General features: G+C 44.3%; 1 pseudogene; it reads left to right on the top strand.

Moving 5' to 3' along the window:
* The first annotated feature begins 8,332 nt into the window (after window positions 1-8,332).
* Window positions 8,333-10,331, top strand: LOC141113430 (ammonium transporter Rh type A pseudogene; annotated as a pseudogene).
* Window positions 10,332-19,070: the final 8,739 nt, after the last annotated feature.

Below are 19,070 nucleotides of genomic sequence, written 5' to 3'. Positions count from 1 at the left end.
AAAGTCAGATCGTGTGTACGAGGCTTAACAGGTTTTCTTCTAAAGCCTCATACACATGATCGGACTTCAAACAAACTTTTCCGTGGATTTCTGTTCAAAGGGCATTAGCCGTGAACTTGGTATGCATACACACGGCAGGACTTTTTCAGCCAACTTTCACCAAATCACGTGGTTTTTCAGCTCTTTACCGCCACCCTTTGGTCAACTTCTGTATTGTTGTCTGATCTTTTGCATTAGTTCTGAGCATGTGTGTTTGTACTTTGGACTAAAGTCCGACGGACTTGTGTACACACAATAGGATTTTGCACCATAGGACTTTTGTTGCTGGAAAGTTTGTCTGTTTGCACAGCGAACATTTGTCCGATGAAAACCGAAAAAGTTTGTCCGATGGAGCGTACACACAGTCGGATTTTTCCTTAAAACAGGCAATTTGCATGTTTGTTGTCAAATAGTCAGATCGTGTGTATGGGCCTTTAGATTGCCCTGTATTTGGCTCCATCCATCTTCCCATCAACTCTGACCAGCTTCCCTGTCCCTGCTGAAGAAAAGCATCCCCACAACATGATGCTGCCACCACCATGTTTCACGGTGGAGATGGTGTGTTCAGGGTGATGTGCAGTGTTAGTTTTCTGCCACACATAGCGTTTTGCTTTCAGGCCAAAAAGTTCAATTTTGGTCTCATCTGACCAGAGCACCTTCTTCCACATGTTTGCTGTGTCCCCCACATGGCTTCTCACAAACCGCAAACGGGACTTCTTATGGCTTTCTTTCAACAATGGCTTTCTTCTTGCCACTTTTCCAGAAAGGCCAGATTTGCGGAGTGCACGACTAATAGCTGTCCTGTGGACAGATTCTCCCACCTGAGCTGTAGACCTCTGCAGTTCCTCCAGAGTTACCCTCTTGGCTGCTTCTCTGATTAATGCTCTTCTTGCCCGGCCTGTCAGTTTAGGTGGACGGCCATGTCTTGGTAGGTTTGCAGTTTTGCCATACTTTTTCCATTTTCGGAAGGTAGATTGAACAGTGCTTTTAAAACCTAACTCTGCTTTAAACTTCTCCACAACTTTATCCCTGACCTGTCTGGTGTGTTCCTTGGCCTTCATGATGCTGTTTGTTGACTAAGGTTCTCTGACAAACCTCTGAGAGCTTCACAGAACAGCTGTATTTATACTGAGATTGAATTACACACAGGTGGACTCTATTTACTAATTAGGTGACTTCTGGAGGCAACTGATTCCACTAAATTTTAGTTAGGGGGTATCAGAGTAAAGGGGGCTGAATACAAATGCACGCCGCACTTTTCAGATATTTGTAAAAAAAAAATTGAAAACCATTTATCATTTTCCTTCCACTTCACAATTATGTACAACTTTGTGTTGGTCTATCACATACAATCCCAATAAAATACATTTACGTTTTTGGTTGTAACATGACAAAATGTGGAAAATTTCAAAAATTATGAATACTTATTCAAGGCACTGTACATTCAGACTAAATCTTGAAGTACGTTTGAACAATATTCATAAGTCATCGAATGTACCAAGACTTTTTTTTACAAATGTTCGTGCGAATATCCGTACAAACATTTGTTAGAAAATCTGCTAGTTTATCGCCAGCTTTAGAAGTCGTCTTTTCTACAGGTCACATTATTAGCAGGTTATTGAATCATGTGCTTCGAAGCTTGTTATATGCAGAGAATACTTTATTTCATGGAGGATTAGCAATGCATGTCTTACAGCATTAGGAAACATGACAAAGGAAAAAGGAATATACAAGTACATACTTCGCTACAGAGGGTACTTCCTCTCATATCATTGAATACAAGAAGTATACACTATAATACTACAGCACCACCTGCTGGAATATATATATATATATATATATATATACATATATATAGTCAGGTTATAAACAAATTTGCTGTTGTACTTTTCCAACACCCCTTCTGAACAGCATGTGCTTTGTCAAATTATATTCAGCTTCTTCTGGAAATAACTATGACGTTCTTTCAACAAAGGTTTGATGAGTGCATCAGCAGTCATCTCCTCTGACGGGCAGTACTGAATGTCAATAACACCTTGCTCTTGATTGTCCCTCAGTAGGCGACACTTGATGTCGATATGTTTGGTCCTGGGATTGATCCTTTCTGATTGTGTAAGCTTTATACAACCCTGGTTGTCTTCAAAAATAGGAATTGGTTTTGACATGTCTATCCCAATGTCCACAAAAAGTTGACAAATCCATATCGCTTCTTGACACACGTATGCTCCTGCAATGTACTCTGCTTCAAGAGGAGTTCCGCTTAAAAAAATAAAAATAAAAGTCAGCAGCTACTAATACTGCAGCTGCTGACTTTTAATAATCGGACACTTACCTGTCTCAGGGTCCAGTGATGCGGGAGATCAAAGCCCCGCTCCTCTCCCCCTCCGCTCGGCGGCGCCGGCATTGTAACTGTGGGCGCCCGGCTGTGGCTTCACAGCCGGGCACCCACTGCGCATGTGCGCCGTTATTGGCCGCGCAGTCATCTGAAACCTGTGATGTGCTCAGATGACTGCCTAGAGGGAGGGGGAGAGCTGACCTCCCTTCCTGCGCCGAGGGAAGTGACGTCAAGAGCCCAGGCACTGAAGGAGGCAGACTACGAGGGACCCCCTAGCAATATTTAGAGGTGAGTAAAAAAAAAATTTTCTCCAAAGGTTTTGTTTTTACTTTTTTTTGTATTCTAATGCCGCGTACACACGGTCAGACTTTTCCTCTACAAAAGGCCGACGGACGCCGACGGACTAAAGCTGGCTGACAATCCGATCGTGTGTGGGCTTCCCCGGACTTTCAGCGGACTTTTCCAGCCTCAAATCTGACGGACTTTAGATTTGAAACATGCTTCAAATCTTTAGGTCGTAACTACGCCGGACCCAGAAATCCGCTCGTCTGTGTGCTAGTCCGACGGACAAAAACCCACACTAGGGCAGCTATTGGCTACTGGCTATCAACTTCCTTATTTTAGTCCGGTGTACGTCATCACGTACTAATCCGTCAGACTTTTGTGTGATCGTATGTAGGCAAGTCCGTTCGTAAGAAAGTCTGCCGCAAGTCCACCAAAAGTCAGTCGAAAGTCTGTCGGACAGGCTGTCGGACTTTTGTAGACGAAAAGTCCGACCGTGTGTACGCGGCATTAGAGTAGAGACGGGGTCTGCTTTACTTCTTGAGAATCCCTCTTTAGTAAGTACTTTGTTCACTTTCTCATTCCACATCCTTGCAGATTGCTTAAGACCGTAGATGCTTTTCTGAAGTTTACATACAAGGTTGTCTCCTTGCTCAAACCCTGGTGGTTGCGCCATGTAGTGGTCATCCTTAATGCCTCCATATAGAAAAGCAGTTTTAACGTCTAGGTGTTTGACTTGCACGTCCTTCCCGGCTGCAATGCTAAGAAGCGCTCTGATAGTGGAGTATTTTACAAGGGGAGTGAATGTTTCATTGCAATCTTCACCGAATTTTTGGGCGTACCTTCCTATAGTTTTGCGGTTAGGAGGGAGCTCTGTGAGTGTCCAGGTTTTATTTTCTTGAAGTGACTTTAATTCTTCTTCTGCTGCCTTTCTCCATTTATTGGCTTCACGTTTTGGCAGTTTTTCTATGTCTTCCCAGGATGTTGGTTCAAGTATGCTGTGTGTTTTGACAGTGTATGACAGCTTGTGGGGTGGTATCCCCTTTGTGACCCTGGGTCACTTTTATTCCTATTGTAAATGTAAACATCCCTTGTAATAGCAAAAAAGCATGACATGACCTCTTAAATGTTATATCTGGGGTCAAAAAGACCTCAGATCTAAAATTTACACTAAAATGCAAAAAAAATAAAAAAAATGTAAATGTAATTTCTTTTTGCAAAAAAAAAAAAAAAATTCCCCTTTAAATTGGGCGGAAGTGACGTTTGACGTAGTTTCCGCCATCCAATGGTGTGGAGCCGAGCGGGGGCCATCTTTCCCTCACTTGGCATCCAGTCTGTGAAGGGAGAGGACCCGATCGTCTCCGCCACTACCGACGGCTCCGGTAAGCGGCGGAGACCACCAGAGCGAGGCAAATCCGCCGCTGAGACCACTTTTATCTGAAAGCGGACCGCCCGCTGTTGAAGAGGATACCGGGGCTATGGCAGCTAGCTGCTGCCATAACAACGGTATTCCACTTCAAACAGCCGACGTACAACTGCGGCGGGCGGTCCTTAAGTAGTTAAAGGTGACACTCCATGATGTATTTGCAGTTTCCTTTGTGATTGCTTTGACTCTTTTTGTGAATAGCTCTAGCTTTCGCCAGAAAGAAAAGAACGGCTGCACACCACAGGAACGTTGCAACGATTTTATTCCAAATATAGCAAATGACAGCCAACAAAGACAGAGTGTCCGAACCCAGGAGGTATTGCATGCATTTCACACTGACCTCAGTGCGTCTTCATGGTTTGAAGAAGTACTGAGGTCAGTGTGAAGCGCACGCGTTACCTCCTGGATTCGGAAACTTTGTCTTTGTTTGCTGTCATTTGCTATATTTGGAATAAAATCGTTGGAACGTTCCTGTGTACTGACTGCTCACCTGGAGCGGCATCTTCCTTGTTTGAATCTAGCTTTCGCTGCTCGGCTTTCCAGATAGAACAGTCCTTTTTTAAGTGACCGGACTTTTCACAGTGAAAACAGGCTCTGCTTTCTTTGTTGTGCTTTATGCCTTTGTACATCTTAAGAGCTTTGTCATCATGGTGTATATTTTCTTTCCTTCTGTCATATTCATTGATTCATTTCCCTTTGACATATTCCAGTGTCAGCTCCTGCTCAGGTTTCTAAAGCATTAATAAGAGCAGTATATGTCTCTGGAAGGCTGCAGAGGAGCAGGGCAACAATATGATTATCTTTGATGTCCTCTCCGATGGCACGCAGCTGCTCTATGATCTCTAGCATAGCATTCACGTGATCACACATATGCTGGCCTTCTTCTAATCTCATCTTATGCAGCTCTCATAGCAAAAACAGCTTACTGTTTAGACTTGAACGCTCATGCAGCCTTTGTAATGAAGTCCACAAACCTTTGGCTGTTGTCTCTGTTCTTATGTGGATAAGCTGGTCATCTTCCACTAGTAATCCTATAATTGCTTTTGCCTGCCTATCCCATTCCTCCGTATCTCTGTTTGTGGGGCTGTCTGTATTCAGGAATAGCCTTGTTCAGAAACATTTCTAGTTTAAACTTCCATAGCTGGTAATTGGCATTGTTCAGCTTTGCAATAGCAAACTTCACATCTGAACCACTTGCCATCTTTCATCAGCTTGCATACAGTATTCACTGACTTGCTGTACTCACTGAGTATTCTTTCCAGTGCCTCTGGGTGCTGCTGGGTGCAATTGGGTATCCTCTCCAATGCCTGGGTGCCTGGGACCCATAACCTATTAGCAGGTTATTGAATCATGTGCTTGGAAGCTTGTTGTATGCAGAGAATACTTTACTTTCATGGAGGATTAGCAATGCATTGGGGAATACTAGATGTGTACTGATCAGAATTTCTGTACAAATATTCATATGATTGTTCAAATAGGAAATCTATTAGTGTATGGCCAGCTTTAGGGTCTTTTCACACTGCTCCAATGAAAAAAAAAAACGCATAATGCCCCGTACACACGTTCCGATTTTCGTAAAAATCGCTTTCGGACAGATCGTTCAATAATCTGATCGTTAGTACGCAGCTTTCCACAGCCGATCACGACAGTCCGTCCAACCAAATCCGAAGGGACAAACAAGAAAACTTTGGTCCGACGACAGCCCATCGTACGACAATCGCGTAATCAGTACAGTATGCGTCCGCATAAAAGTCATTCGACAAACACCGTGCATGATCGGAAACACGAAAATAACACGCATATTTGATATAATTTCCAATGCGTAGTTACGCACGTATCCGGAATCGTACAACAAAAATCTTATCTAAATAGAGCACATTTTGCACTCTTGTATTCGATATTAGTTTTATGCAACAAAAGTCATACGATAATCGGAACGTGTGTACGGGGCATAAGTGTTTTTGATATAGGTTTTGGAGTAAAATTTAGAGTATGGACATTTGGTACAGGAGAGGAGCCGGTCGAACTGTAAAAGAATGAAGGTCAGGCTGGAGCTCAATACAAAACACAATAAAAATCTAATCTTGCACAAGATCTGAGAGCAGACAAGCCACCCACATGCTGATAAACCAGTTTGTTCCATATGTAAATAAATTGTATAGAAACAATAAAAAATATATAAATAAAAGGAGAGGGTCACAAGATGTCATGATGGTAAAGGTGAGAACATATAAATTCCTCTATATTTCAATAGAACAAATCTTTTGCTGGATGCATGCTACATCTGTTTGCCTTCCACTTGTTTAAAGAGAATACAGGCATGTATTTTACTGTGCTTTTCATGGGAACCGTTGGACTCAATAATATTATATGATTGTTATTCCTGCTGATTCATCTACAACTTTATGAAACAAACATTATTAACCCCTCTAAGCTCTAAACTCTCACCGCTCTATTTAAAAATGTAGCACCCTCCTAGATAGGATGCTAATTGATAGGATAAAATTTTGTTTTTTTGACTGGGCGGTAGTTAGCCCAGTTTTGATTTGTATAGTTGTGCACTTGGTTTCTCCCTAAGCTCAGTAGGGTTGTGACTCTTGCCAGTAGGTGTCACTGGCGCCACTGTTTATAGTTTGAGGTTTCCCTGCCAGCCTGAGTTATGAGCATTCATATTTCCCCCAGCCATCCCAGTAGGAGGTTCAAGCCACTGGGGCATGATGATGGAGAATATAAATATTTTGGGAGGCCACTTGTTTGCCTGAGAAGTTGCTGCTGGGCTATTTATGCTGCTAGGCCCAAAATGTCTGTTAGGTGTTAGGGCCTAGCATGTGTTGGCATACAGCCCTACACACATCTGGCCTAGGATATTTACCAGCTGGGAAAGTTGCCATCTCTGAAGGCCTTGCTGCTTATTTAGATTGATGCTCATCCGGGTCCTGGCTGTGGCAGAACCGGGGGGGTGCCCATACCTGCAACTACAAGGACACCTCTGAGCAATGGTGGAACTGCAAAGGTCGCACTTACGACCGAGTCCTGGCATATCGCCTAGGGTTGCCACCTCATCCCTTTAAACCTGAACACATATGAATTACACAGGTTCTGAGGTTAATTTACAGTAATGCAGATAAGGCACCAAGTGAGTTTAATTACCACCTTAATCAGCCACAGAACCCGTGTAAGTAATATGTGTTCGGTTTTAAAGGGATGAGGTGGCAACCCTAGTTCCGCCACCATTGGAGGGCTCCAAGACGGCAGGAAGGGGGCCTCTGCAGAACATGTGAAATAGTCCCTCTGTAGGACCATAAAGTTCAGTTTACACTGCTGCGACCCCAAAGTTGTGTGATTTGCTTGTGATTTCCTTGTGACTTCCTGGCAACTTGCTTACGACTTTTGTGGTTTAACATTGCAGTCTATGGCACTCAAATTGCATTCAAGTCGCAAAAAAGTAGTGCAGGGACCTTTTTTTTTTTTTCTTTGATTGAGGTGACATTGCTTTAAGGATATAAGGGCCAGTGTAGCTTTACAGGGTACAGCCTTTACAGTGTCCTTGATTTGGCCATTCCTTTTAATCTCAGTGGTCAAGAAGTGTTATTTGCAGGACAGTGAAGTGTCTTCCTTTTTGGAACTTGCACCTATCAGAGTATCCCATGCCCTATACCCCTTCCAAGTTTTATCAGCATGAAAACCTAAAAAAGACATCCCCTAGACTGGTTACTGGGTCAGTGTGCATGGAGTCACTATTGTGCGTGTTCTGGCAGCCTCTCCACAATCGTGAAAAGAACCTCGGCCATTATCAACATCTATGTCACTGTTTTCAGGAGAGGTGCATTGACTATGCTTTTACTATGTTTAATCATCATTAATCAGCAGCTCTTTCAGGGGTATCGTTACAAAAAAAAAAAAAAGTCTTGTATTTAGATATGTTTCAAGTCTTTAACATTCACCATAATGTCCAAAAAACATCTAAATATGAGTACCAGTCCCAGAAAAGGCTATTAAGGAACTACAGTCCCAACATGTTGCTCTGGTGATCACATATGACCATGCCTGACCTAGAGGTGGATGCAGGTACTATGCTCAGCCTTGCGTTAAATAACAAGGGCTGCATGTAAGCTCAGTCTGTTACATACTAATAAAAGGTAATCGTTAAACAATGTATATTACTGTAGTACAAAGTTCACCGCACACGACAGAGCAGTCTCTTTATTGGATACAGGACTCGGCCAATTGGCAAAAGGCAACTTTTGGCTGTTGCTAAATACAAGAATCAAATGTTCTGCAAGTTGCCAGGGAGAGAGTTGCTCTTCAGGTTCCATCTCTATGCATAATGTCAATTATTTTCTCCCCAAGTTTGCGATGCCAGTTGCCCGTCCTGCTGGCCTTTCTTCAAGGGGCCTTTGTGGTAGTATTCCTCTTGTTTATGACTTACGAAGACCACTCAAATAGACCTCCTTTCTACAATGGAACAGAAGCAAAAGAGGACCACTTCACTGCCATCTTCCCCTTCTTCAAAGATGTTCATTTCATGCTGTTCGTTGGACTGGGCCTCATGCTGTCATTTTTTAAACTCTACAGCTTTGGTGGAATCGCCTTCAACTTTTTGATTGGAAACCTTGCCATTCAGTGGTCTTTGATTGTCCAAGGCTTCTTCTATCACTACAAAGAAGGGAAGATACAATTGAGGTTGGAAAATGTCCTTGATGCTGAGTTTGCTACAGTAACAGCTCTTATATCAGTTGGAGCCATTATGGGAAGGGCCAGCCACGTCCAGTTGCTGCTGGTCTCTGCCATGGAGATTCCACTTTTTGTGGTCAATGACTGGCTTATAAACAAATATTTTCACGTTATTGATATTGGAGGGACAATTGCCATTCACATCTTCTCATGCTACTTTGGCTTAGGTGTGGCCCAAATTCTTTACCAACCTGAACTACGAAACACTCACCCAAAAGAGGCCACCAATGCAAACTCTGATTTTCTTTCTTTTCTTGGTACAATTTTTCTCTGGATTTTCTGGCCAAGCTTCAATTCTGTCTTGGGTAAAACCGAAGAGGCTCAGCATCGAGCTATTGTCAATACGTTCCTTGCCCTGAGTTCTGGGACAGTCACCACCTTTGCACTGTCCAGCCTGGTAGACAGAAAGGGCAGGATTAGCCTCGTGCATCTTCAAAATGCCTCCTTGGCAGGTGGGGTGGCCATTGGAATCACTGCAGACTTGATTAGCCCTGGAGGGGCAATTGCTGTAGGTTGCATTGCAGCCATGTTCTGCATACTTGGATACCAGTACTTCAGCACTTTCTTAGCCAGAAAGATCAAGCTCCAAGACCAGTGTGGAATTCACAACCTTCACGGCTTACCAGGCATTGTCGGCACTTTGAGCAGCATCGTGATCATTTTATCAGGACCACTTCATACATATGGCTCTAGCCTACATGAGATTCTAAATGATAGCAACATAGGGGACCAACCACCCGTTTTGGAAGTTCTTGGAAATCGGAACACGTGGACGGCAACAGATCAAGCCCTCGGGCAAGCTGCGGCCTTTGGGGTAACGTTCGGCGTGTCGTTGTTGGGGGGTTACATTACTGGACTCCTTCTGAAACTACCTTGCTTTGTCCATCCTTCAAAGGATTACTTTTTTGATGATCGGCTCTATTTCCAAATGCCCGAAGATCACAAAAACAAATCATTTTCCAATGAGAAACTTCATGAGCACTTGCTGACATCACTGAAACATATATAGGGAGCACCCATTAAACGTTTAATGCAGTATTGAGTCATCCTAGGTTTGGTATATATCCCACCAAATCAAGGCTGGTGATCTTGGTTAAAGGGTAGCACCACAATTTCTGACACTGTAGGAGAACCCACTTCACGGCATGTCATATCTATTTTGTTCCTTTGTGTTTTATACATACCTATTAAACTCCTATTGTGCCCAGCAAGAAGTGCTTAGAGGTTGCTCACTAGGCATTTATAAAATGTCTCAGCCTTTTGAGAGTCCATCCAAGCTCTGTCTACAAGCTGTTATCAGGGCAGCAAAATGTGCCCTCTACCTTCTTGCTGCTTATAGTGTTTACTGTGTACGCATGTGTGTTTGGCTTTTAATACCAGATGCTAAACAAAGCTTCTCAACTGGAACATAAAGAAAATGTAACTCTTAACATTTAGGTTTTAAGCACTGTGTACCACATAAATCTGCCATGTTTGTTGTTGTTTTTGTTGTTTAATAAAATCCTGTTTTCACCATTTTTTATGTGTTAATATCTCAGTACTTCTGATCTCCAGCAACTTCCTTCCAGTCTCTTACTGTCTACATCAGTGGTTCTCAACTCCTGTCCTCAGGACCCACTAACAGGCCAGATTTTAAGTATTACTTTGGGGAGATGCAGACTAGAATACTGCAATCACTAAGCAGCAAATGATATCACCTGTGATGTATTTCAGTTATCCTGGGTGGGACACCTGGCCTGTTAGTGGGCCCTGAGGACAGGAGTGGAGAACCGCTGGTCTACATGCACCCGCTCCGGTGTTGACTGCATAACATTGCTCTCTGATCCAGTTTCCTTAAAGAGATGTGACCGTGGCTGTGCAAAGTGTATTGGCACAGTCAGTGGTAGTCTTCACTCATTTTGGATAGAGTAATGGAGGGTTATAACCCCTGTCAGATTTTTTTTTTTTTTTTTTACCATTTGTGTCCCATTTCAGAGATTTCACTTCCTGTCCCATAGCCAAAACAGGATGTGAGAAGAAATCCCTGCAAATTAAGGGAATTTCTTGGGGGCCTCCCTGGTCACCAGAACTAGCGTCTTCAATGGAAGATTTCACCTCTATTACTTTTCTGGGGACAATACAAAATTTGGGATTTTCGTTTACTTTCACTTTCAGGCTAGGTTCACACTGCTGCGGTGCGGGAACGCAGCGAATTTACTGCGGGTTCCCGCATCGCACCAACTCGCACAGCAGTTCACACTGCCATATGCGAACTGCTGGGGAGTGTCATACAATGTTAACGACACCCCCAGTTCAGCTCGCATATCGCACTGCGAACTGACAATTCGGACATGTATCGGATCGCATAGGTGTGAACACCCATGCGATCCGATTCTGGTCCGAATAAAAAAAAGGGTCCTGTGCGAGTTGGGACCGAATGCGGTGCGATATCAGCCATACTATCTGTATGGCTGATATCGCACAGCACAGACATCGCATGTGATGTGAACAGCAGTGCGCTGCGAATCACATACGATGTCTGCCACCGCAGCAGTGTGAACTCAGCCTTAATGATAATGGTAAACGAGACAAAAAGAGAGGGTGAACCTCCCTAACGGAGACACAGACAGCAATAAAAACTGACAGGAGTTCTGATCCCTCTCTACTCCATCCAAAACTAAAAAAAAAAAAAAAAGTTTTGCCTTTAGTTATACTTTAAAAACCAAAGCAAACATTTATTATATTGCAGCTTGATGGCTGTATTAGTTTCATTGCTTAGGCTTTCTTTCTCCTATTTTCATCTGGTGATCCAGCCAGCAAGTCTGCTTTTCAAAAGCCCAAGCTCTCCAGCAGAATGGATCAGTTTACTTGGATGAGCCAAACCATTTTAACACTGGTAGGGTTGATTAAAATGATCAGCTTCAATTCATTCATGCAAAAACTGATTACGAAGTGTGAGATGGAGTTTGGCTTCACTTTGTTAGTGTATCTAAATCTGCCTTATACATGTAACACTACCCTCCCTGAGGCTGACAATGCTGCTGTCTGTTGTGTCTCCTGCAGGAGCGGACTGATAACTCATGGGGCCCCCGGGCAATAGGAGATTATGGGGCCCCCAGGCAATCAGAGATTATGGGGCCACACAGTATACACACACACAGTATACAATCACACAGTATACACATAGATGTACACACAGTATACACAGACAGATGTAAAAAAACCCACAGATTTATACATACTGTCCCTGGTTTTACTGAGGCTGGCAACCCTGATGGGGCCCCCTAGTGGCCCAGGGCCCTCGGGCAGTGCCCGAGTGGCTCAATGGTCCCCTGGTCTCCTGTGTTCATTCCTCCAGAGTTGTCTCACCAATACAGGAAGTGTGTTACTGGCCAGATCACCAGGTGAAAACAGTGTTGAAAACGCATTGGAAAAAAAAAAAACGAATTCAGCCACCACATCTAATGATTGGTGCAATATATTACATTTTGGATTTGGGTTTAAAGGGGTTGTAAAGGTAAAAATTTTTTCACCTTAATGCATTCTATGCATTAAGGTGAAAAAACTTTTGACAGTACCGCCGCCCCAGCCCCCCCCGTTTTACTTACCTGACGCCTCGAATCTTCGCTCCTCGTCCTCGTCAGCTTCATTGCAGCTCAGCCTGGTCGCTGATTGGCTGCAGTGGATGGATTGAAAGCAGCGCAGCCATTGGCTCGCGCTGCTGTCAATCACATCCGATGACGCGGCGCGCCGGGGGGCGGGGCCGAGTGATACAGCGAGCGGCTATAGCCGCCGGCTGTATCACGGGAGCGCGCCCGCAAGCACTCACCACCGTGCGAGGGAGCTCGCATGAAGGTGGTAAATGCTTGCGGGGAGGAGCTGAAACAGCCGCCGAGGGACCCCAGAAGACCAGGTTCGGGGCCACTCTGTGCAGAACGAGCTGCACAGTGAAGGTAAGTATAACATGTTTGTTATTTTAAAAAAAAAAAAAAAAAACATCTTTACAACCCCTTTAAAGAGGAAGTAAAGCCCGCTATTAAAAAAAATGTGTTTTAAGCCCCCCCCCCAGGTGGGTTATGCCATAATGTGGTAGTATGCACAGCATATTAGTACATTATGGCAGATATACCTGTCCTATGGTGTCCTTCAGCGCAAAGCTGGGACCCATCCGGCGGGCCCCTGGCACTTCCAGCTTTGTTCGGGTCCCTTCGGCCTTTTGATAGGCATGCGCATGGGAGTCACATCACCGCGGCACAGATTGGGGCCGATCAAGGCCGTAAATGTTCGCTGAGCTACGCATGCATGGCTCAACGAACAGGACGGCTGACAGGCAGAAGGATGCATTTATGGCAGAAGAGACCAATAGGGTCTCTTCTGTCATAAATACCCTGCCTGTCAGCCATTTTTAAATAAACAACTTTACTTCCACTTTAACACCGCTTTAAGTCGAGACTGTGGTCATCAGCACAAGAAGCTAAGATTATATTAAAGGCAATTTTTTCTTTTTAAAAATAAAACACACGTTATGCTCCCCTGCTCTGTGCAGTTGGTTTTGCACAGAGGAGCCCTGATCCTCCTCTTCTCAGGTCCCCCAACAGCGCTCCTGGCTCCTCCCTCCTGCTGAGTGCCCTCCCCCCCCCGGCTTGAAATTGGGGGCACCCACGCGGGCTCACTCCCGAGCCACTGCTCTGCGTGTCCATTCACACACAGAGTCGTGGCTCGGCCATGCCCCCTCTCTCTCCTCATTGGCCCACTAGTTGTGATTGACAGCAGTGGGAACCAGTGGCTCCTGCTGCTGTCTCAGCCAATGAGGAGGGAGAGTCCCCGGATCGCGGTGGGGCTCAGGTGAGTATGCTGCACAGAGGAGGTTTTTTTTTACCTTCATGCATAGAATGCATGAGGGTAAAAAAATTTGAGCCTTTAGAACTACATAAGTACTGAGTAGTGAAATAAATACCATAAGATGATAATACATAACTCCTATTTTACTGGCTGGCTCTTCAGATTGCCCCTGTGCCCTGCAAGCACAGAGCCCTAGCACACTTCCTGTCCTAGGGTGACAACGCAACTCCCTATACCTTAACTATAGAGCAGCAAAGTTGTCACCCTAGGACAGGAAGTTTATTAGGATTACAGAACACCACTTCATTGCCATGGCAGGGAGGGTGGTGTTGTCCAGTCGACAGACGTGAACTGGGAACAATACTAAGGGCTTGTTCACGTCTTTTTTTGGAGATTGCCATTTTTCTGCACTAGAAAATGGCCGATATATGCAAAGGCACATGGAAAACAAATGTTTTCTATTTGCCTTGTTCACACTTAAACGCAGCTTGAGCTGTGGCACGGAAAACTACAACATGTCAGCTCTGTTTCTGTCTGTGTTTCTACGCACGGCAGCTGAGCAATGAAATGTCACACTCATAATGAAATGTCACAATTGTGATGTTTAAATAAAGTTTAAAAAAAAATGTAAACAGTGCTCTGTGCTTTAAGGTCTGACTCACACTTGCGCAGGTTGCAGTTTGCATGTTGCAGGTGCATTTTGCGTTTTTTTCAGTACACATCTTTGTCCACTTCAGCCCCGGAAGATTTTACCCCCTTCCTGACCGGGCCTTTTTTTTTGCGATACGGCACTGCGTCGCTTTAACTGACAATTGCGCGGTCGTGCGACGCTGTACCCAAACAAAATTTTTGTCCTTTTTTTCCCCACAAATAGAGCTTTCTTTTCGGTGGTATTTGATCACCTCTGCGTTTTTTATTTCTTGGACTATAAACAAAAAAAGACCGACAATTTTGAAAAAAAAAACCCACAATGTTTTTTACTTTTTGCTATAATAAATATCCCAAAATAAAAAAGTAAAAACAAATTTCTCCCTCAGTTTAGGCCGATATGTATTCTTCTCTTAATTTTTGAAAAAAAAAAAAATCACAATAAGCGTATATTGATTGGTTTGTGCAAAAGTTATAGCGTCTACAAAATAGGGGATAGATTTATGTTTTTTTAATTTTTTCATTTTTTTTTTACTAGTAATGGCGGCGATCTGCGATTTTTATTGGGACTGCGACATTGCGGCGGAGAGATCAGACACTTTTGACACCTTTTTTGGGAGCAGTGACATTTATACAGCGATCAGTGCTATAAAAATGCACTGATTACTGTATAACTGTATAAATGTCACTGGCAGGGAAGGGCAGCTCAGCGTGTTCTAACTGTAGGGGGGATGAGACTGCCTGGGGAGGAGACCGATCGGTGTTCATACTTGGTATGAACACACGATCGGTCTCCTTTCCCCTGCCAGAACAGGGATTTGTGTTTACATACACAAATCCCCATTCTGGCTCTGTCAGGAGCGATCGCGGGGGGCCCGGCGGACATCGCGGCCGCCGGGCACGCGCATCGGCTCCTCAGTGACGCGGTGAGCGCGCGCGCGTGCCCCCTTTACCCCTTAAAGCTCCCGCCGTACAGCTACGGCGATTCACGCAGGGGAGCCATTCTGCCGCTGTCAAACGACGGCGGGCAGGCGGTCGGCAAGTGGTTAAACCATTGAAGTCTATGGAACCAAAAACCAGAAAAAAAGTCCCTGGCCCTTTCCATAAAATGCACAGATGTGAACTACAACCATAGGAAACCATGTTAAATGGACTGTATAGTGTGATTCTGCAGGAATGAAAACGCACAAAAAAAATGCATAGGTGTGACCCAGGCCTAGAAGCGCGACTCCAAACCGACACGTCCTGCACAATAAAGCATGGTGGCGTTTTACCAAGCAGTTCGTGTAAACTGGCCCTGACTGATAACTGTGCAGCACAGGCAAAGAAAACAGGAAGTTAACAGCTCACAAAATTTCTGGCAGGATCAACAGCTTTTTTTTTTTTTTATTTGCACCTATAGAGCAGAGATAATAAAACCCTTTCAATGTTAAATTTAACAGACCAAAAAAAAAAAAAAAGCAAGAAATAGAGTTTGGGTTTTACATACATTTTAGCTTTACTGCTGCTTTAAAGCGATCTCACAGTGGGAAAGCAAATCTAATTTACAGCAAATTATAGATTATGCACACAAAATTGCCACCCTTTTAGTGAATCAGAGAGTTTCTCTTGGGTTTTTTCCATTAAGCTCTGCGGTAAAACATTAACTTGAAGTACAGCCGCTAATCTAAATGTATCGCTTACCATTTTGCAATTTTACGATGGTGGAGATAAAGCGGATTTGCTTCCACACAAACAGATGACAGAGAAAGTTTCCTCAGAGTGTCAGATTGGAAATACACTATATTGTCGAAAGTATTGGGACGCCTGCCTTTACACGCACATGAACTTTACTGACATCCCAGTCTTAGTCTGTAGGGTTCAATATTGAGTTGGCCCATCCTTTGCAGCTATAACAGCTTCAACTCTTCTGGGAAGGCCGTCCACAAGGTTTAGGAGTGTGTCTATGGGAATGTTTGACCATTCTTCCAGAAGTGCATTTGTGAGGTCAGGCACTGATGTTGGACGAGAAGGCCTGGCTCGCAGTCTTCACTCTAATTTATCCCAAAGGTGTCCCATCAGGTTGAGGTCAGGACTCTGTGCAGGCCAGTCATGTTCCTCCACCCCAAACTCACTCATCCATGTTTTTATGGACCTTGCTTTGTGCACTGGCCCAAATCATTTGGTGGAGGGGGGATTATGGTGTAGAGTTGTCTTTCAGGGGTTGGGCTTGGCCCCTTAGTTCCAGTGAAGGGAACTCTTAAGGCGTCAGCATACCAAGACATTTTGGACAATTTCATGCTCCCAACTTTGTGGGAACAGTTTGGGGATGACCCCTTCCTGTTCCAACATAACTGCACACCAGTGCACAAAGCAAGGTCCATAAAGACATGGGTGAGTTTGAGGTGGAGGAACTTGACTGGCCTGCACAGAGCCCTGACCTCAACCCAACAGAACACCTTTGGGATAATTTGGGATTCTCGTCCAACATCAGTGCCTGACCTCACAAATTCTCTTCTGGAGGAATGATCAAACATTCCCATAGACACACTCCTAAACAATTTTATATTGTTTTCTGTTTTGTGAATTTTTTTCCCCACTTTCTGAGTATTTGACGGAATAGGAAATGTGGCACCCTCCTACTAGGTACATTTAGTTTGGCTCCCCTGTAATCAGTGGAGCAGGGGTTGATTATTTAGGGCTGCTCAGTGTTTCACAGGCTGCTGCTCTGTTACTTCCCTCTGTTTTCTAGAATCATAATGGGAGGAAGGAAAGGACATGCATCCTGAATATTTGTGGAACTCTAGCCAATCTCAGGGGAGGTGTGCCCAGTAGGTGACTGGAGATCCCATAAATAGTCGGAGGCCTGGTCAGCAGGGGCATTGTTCCTGGGCCCATTCCCCTCTGAAGGGACCCTCTGCACCCCCTGGTGCAGGAGCCTAAAGTAAGTCTTGATGAAGACATTGAGGTCCCAGCTAGGCTTAGCTAGGGGGGGGGGGGGTGCTATTTGCAAATCTGTGTCCGGAGATCAAGTTGGATCTGGAAAAGCTCACCGGAGAGAGCCAGGAGGAAGTTGATGGGAAAGAGTCCAGCTGATCTACGGTGGTGTGAGCCTGCATCTTCCTCACTAGGAAGAGCAGGAGGCAACCGATGATCCTATGGTGAGTAGATGACCCCAGCGCTGAAGAATAGTGAGTGTGTGTAGCTTTTAACTCTGGAAGGAGTACAGATCACCAACAACATAAAAGATCCTGTGGGGCATTCAGTTTGTACAGTGCAACCAGAAGTTGGGGAGTCCTCAAGTTGTTCAGTTTTGCAGTTCCCCGGGGTATCCCTTGCTCTCTACACTTTTACAAGTTCATCCTTCCCAATAAAAGAAAAAAGAGAAACCCATAGACTGTTCTTTGGAGCCAGTGAAAGAGTGCTGAAAAGACGATGTGCCAGGCTGAGGGGAGAAATAGGACCAAATTCGCCAGCAGCTCCAACAGGGGTGCACTACAGAAAACCTCCCAACTTTCTATACTATATGGCCAAAGGTTTGTGGACTACCCTTCAAATGTTTGAATTTGGATGTTTCCAGTGAAGGGTAATGTTACTACTACACAATACAGAAATTTAAGGGCTTATTTATAGCCCCGTAAAATTTTGTGACATTTTTCGCACTTGCAGCCCATTATCTCAAAGGTCTGCTTTCACGCAATGCATGTTAATGCGTGACATAAAGCACTTAAAATGGGCCCTCAGACAATTGTTTGTTTTGATTTTCGTGACAACATATCTGTGCCCCTGCGTGAAAAGCCAGCTCCATAAAGACATGGTTTGATGAGTTTGGTGTGGAGGAGCTCGAGTGTCCTGCCCAAAGCCACGACCTTAACCCTACTGAACACCTTTAGGATGAAGTGGGATGCAGGTGTAAGCCAGGTCCTTCTTATCCAACATCAGTACGTGACCTTACAAATGCTCTTTTGGCTAAATGGGCACAAATGTCCCACAGGAACATCCCAAAATCTTGTGGAAAGCCTTCCCAAAAGAATGAAGGATGTTATAGCTGCAAGGCGGGTTGAGGGAGCAAATTCACATTAATGGCCGTGGTTTTGGATGGAGTGTCCAACAAGCTCATATAGGTGTCATGGTCACCCTAACACGTGGGGGAGATTGAGGCTCCATTCACACTTGACACATGACAAGTTGCACACCTTCATAGATGTATAAGGTCAACTGAAAAAGCAAATCATTTTGCGAAACATGTAGAAGATTACGGTTTGGACCTACATCTACGGAGGCTCCACTATATTGTGGGGTTCCCACTGTTTAGTCTGTACCACCTTGTCAGTGTATGCAACCAATTGTAATTTGTATTAATATGTATCAATTTTGTTCTTTATAATAAAAAATATATTTTTTATACTTGATTGTCCATTCCCTGGGTACCGAGATAGTCCATAATCCCGCTTGTCATGGGGCATTTTTTGGAGTAGCCTTGACATTTCCCATACCTTCATCACTGTAAGTTTAAGGATGATGGTACCCACCTCTACCTCTATTTATCTACTCAGATTGAGGCATTCCTTTTCAAGTTGCACCCTATGTTTTTCAATGGCAGCCCTTTAAATACTTAAAGAGGGAGTCCACCTACACAAAAAATATTAAAAACCAGCAGCTACAAAAACTGCAGCTGCTGACTTTTAATAAAACGGACACTTACCTGTCCTGGAGTCCAGCGATGTCGGCAGCCGAAGCCGATCAATCGCTCGGCTCTCGGCTGCTGCCGCCGCCATTCTCGGTGAGGGAATCGGGAAGTGAAGC

This window comes from Aquarana catesbeiana, linkage group LG12 (genome assembly GCF_042186555.1).
Source record: "Aquarana catesbeiana isolate 2022-GZ linkage group LG12, ASM4218655v1, whole genome shotgun sequence".
In the NCBI taxonomy this organism is placed as follows: Eukaryota; Metazoa; Chordata; class Amphibia; order Anura; family Ranidae; genus Aquarana; species Aquarana catesbeiana.
This window is presented reverse-complemented; position numbering and strand designations above follow the sequence as displayed.